Consider the following 4,146-nt stretch of genomic DNA (forward strand, 5'->3'; position numbering starts at 1 on the left):
ATAAACTCAAAATGGTTTAAAGACTTAAATATAAGACTCAAAACCATAAATATCCTAGAAGAAAGAATAGGCAGTAAAGTCTCAGACATTTCTCATAGCAACATCATTTTTTTGTGTATGTATATTTCCTCAGGCAAGTGAAACAAACAAGCAAAAATAAACAAATAAAACTATATCAAACTAAAAAGTTTTACACAGCAAAGGAAACCATCAACAAAATGAAAAGACAGCACACTAATGGGAGAACATATTCACCAATGATCTATCTGATAAGGAGTTAATATCCAAACTTTATAAAGAACTTATTAAACTCAACACCAACAAAACAAACAATCCAATTTAAAAAATGGGCCAAAGACTTGAATAGACACTTTTTCAAAGAGGACATACAGATGGCCAATAAGCATATGAAAAGATGCTCAACATCACTAATCATCGGAGAAATTCAAATTAAAACCACAATGAGATTACGTGTCAAAATGGTGATTATCAATAAATCAACAAACAACAAGTATTAGTGAGGATGTGGAGAAAAGGGAACCCATGTGTATGTACTGTTGGTGGGAATGCAGATTGGTGCAGCCATTGTGGAAAGCAGTATGGAGTTTCCTAAAAAGTTAGAAAAGGAACTGCCATATTACCCAGAAATTTCACTTCTGGAAATATATCTGAAGGAACCTATAATACTAACTTGAAATAATATATGCACCCTTATGTTCATTGCAGTGTTATTTACAATAGCCAAGATTTGGAAGCCCCCCATTGTTCATGAGTAGATGAGTGGATAAAAAAGCAGTGGTACATTTACACAATGGAACTGTACTTGACTATAAAAACAAAAGGATTCTTACCTTTTTCTACAACAAGAATGAACCTGGTGAGTATTGTGCTCATTGAAATAAGCCAGTCAGAGAATGACAAATAACATATGATTTCACTTATATGTGGAATCCAATGAACAAAAATAAACAAACAAACAAACAAAACAGAAACAGACTCATAGATGCAGAGAACAGACTGACAGCTTCAGACAGGAGGGTGATGGGGGTTCGGTAGAAAAGTAAGGGATTAAGCAAAGAAATAAAAACTCATAGACACAGACATCAGTAGGTGATTACTGGAGGGAAAAAGGAGTTTGGGGAAGCATAAGAAGGTAAAGGAGGAGTAAATGGTGATGGAAGGTGATTTGACTTTGAGTAGTGAACATACAATGCAATATACAGATATACTATAGAATTGTACGCTTGAAGCTTTTATAATTTTATTAACCCCTGTCACACCAATAAATTCAATAAAAATTTATAAAAGAGAAAGTAATTTTGAACTAAAAAATGAGATAACAAGTAGAATAATCATATCAAAATTATAGTATTACACTATACTCAATAGTTATTTTAATCATCTGTAATATTTTTTGTGCTAAAAATGAGTCACCAGTGTTCACATAAAGTTGAAATAAGAAATGTCTTTTCTTCATTTTCTTTCTAAATGTCCAACCCCCTTTTCTCATTAAAATCACACAATGACTTTGTCATGCCCATCGAAGGAGTTGGTTAGATGGAATATAAACTTGTTTAACAAGGAATATGCTAACATTGATCTGAAAGGAAGAAACTGAAATATTACTGGAAAAAATATTTTTAAAAACACAAAAACCTCAGTGATTATTATTATCATTTCTCTGCAATCATTAACACAGAAAATGTAAAAGTTACCATAAGATTCTGTAAATTCCTAATACTAAGATACTACCTGAGCTTTTTGGGGAAAAATAAAACATTGGCCCACCCTAGTTCTGACAGGAGGTTTTAGGAAAGCCAGTGCTAACCACATTGGGTTCATTCACATACTTGTAAAGACTCTTCTTGCATTTCTTTTTTTATCCTCACTTGAGGACATTTTTTACATTTATCTTCAGATAGAGTGGGGCAGTGGTGGGAGGGGGAGACACATGGACTGGTTGCCACCCACACAACCCCAACCGGGGCCGGGGACAAACTGCAACCAAGCGTCTGCGGGCTGATGTTCTAACCACTGAGCAAAACTGGCCGGGGTTCTTCTTGCATTTTTATACACCAATAATGAAAACACGGAATGAGAAACTAAAAAGAAAATTCCCATTTACCATTGCAACAAAAAAATTGAGATACTTAGGAATAACCGAAAAAGTAAATGACCTGTTCACAGAAAACTACAAGACACTGAAAAAAGAAATAGAGGAAGATATAAAAAAGTGAAAGCACATACCTTGTTCATGGATTAGAAGAATTAACATTATTAAAATGTCCATAACTACCCAAAGCAATCTATAGATTCAATACAAGCCCCATTAAAATATCAATGCCATATTTTACAGAACTAGAGCAAATACTCCAAAAGTTGACATAGAACCAAAAAAGACACCAAATCGCCACAGCAACCTTGAAAAAGAAGAATAAAGTAGAACAGATTACAATATCAAATATCAGGTTATACTACAAAGACATTGTAATCAAAACAGCCTGGTACTGGCACAAGAACAGGCATATAGATCAATGGGTCAGAACAGAGAACCCGGAACTTGACCCAAGACATTATGCTCAACTAATATTTGAAAAAGGTGGTAAGAGAATACAATAGAGTAATGACAGTTTATTTAATAAATGGTCTTGGGAAAATTAGACAGCTATGTGCAAAAAAAAAAAAAAAATGAAACTAGACCATCAACTTACACCATACACAAGAATAAACTCAAAATAGATTAAATACTTAAATGTCACTCATGAAACCATAAAAATCCTAGAAAAAAATGTCGGCAACAAAATCTGAGACATCACATGCAGCAGAATTTTTACTGATACATTGCCTAAGTCAAGAGAAACAAAGGAAAAAAATTAATAAATGGGACTACATCAAACTGAAAAGCTTCTATACTGCAAAAGAAACCAGTATCAAAATGAAAAGAGAACCCACTGTATGGGAGAACATATTGCCAATGATACATCAGATAAGGGGTTAATCTCCAAAATATATAGAGTACTCACACAACTCAACAAAAAGAAGACAAAGAACCCAATTAAAAAATGGGCAGAGGACCTAAAGAGACACCTCTCCAAACAGGACATACAAATGGCCAAGAGACATATGAAGAAAGGCTCAACATCACTAATCATCAGAGAAATGCAAATTAAAACCACAATGAGGTATTACTTCACACCTGTCAGAATGGCTGCCATGAACAAATCATCAAACAACAAGTGCTGGCGAGTGTGTGAAAACAGGGGACTCTAGTACACTGCTGGTGGGAATGCAGACTAGTGCATCTACTATAGAAAACAATATGGAATTTTCTCAAAAAATTAAAAATTGATTTTCCATTTGACCCAGTGATCCCACTTCTAGAAATGTACCCTAAGAAGCCTGAAACATCAATCAGAAAGAATATATGTACTCCTATATTCATAGCAGCACTTTGCTAATATCTGAAAACAACCCAAGTGTCCATCAGTAGATGAGTGGATAAAAAAGCTGTAATACGTATACACAATGGAATACTATGCAGCTGTAAGGAAGAAAGATCTCTTGTGCTTTAAGATGACATGGAGAGAACTGGAGAGTGTTATGTTAAGTGAAATAAGCCAATCAGAGAAAGACAAATATCACATGATCTCATTTATTTATGAAATATAATGAACAAAGAAAGCTGATGAACAAAATAGACTCAGAAACATGGAATTAGGGATCAGACTGACAAACCTCAGAAGGGGGTTAGGGGAGGGCAGGAAGAGATAAACCAAAAAACTTATATGCATATATGTGTAATCAATGGACATAGACAACAATATTGGGGTGGGGGGGAGTGCGAGCTGGGAGGAAGGTGTCAATAAAGAAAAAAGGAGAAAATCTGTAACAAAATTAAGTCAATTAATTAAAAATAAATAAATCACACACACACACACACACACACACACACACACACACACACACACGAATTTTTTTGACCTCTGCAAATGCTGGTCCTGACTCAGATACTCTAAGGTGCTTCACAGTTCTAGGTGGAGAATCATTAAGTAGACTTAAATGAAGAACAAAGTATCAAACGGCACTGTGGTAAGCTATGGGGCAACCCTCCTAAGGGACAGGGGTTTATGGCCCATTCCAACCTGC

Source organism: Molossus molossus, unplaced genomic scaffold (genome assembly GCF_014108415.1).
Source record: "Molossus molossus isolate mMolMol1 unplaced genomic scaffold, mMolMol1.p scaffold_m16_p_9, whole genome shotgun sequence".
Lineage (NCBI taxonomy): Eukaryota > Metazoa > Chordata > Mammalia > Chiroptera > Molossidae > Molossus > Molossus molossus.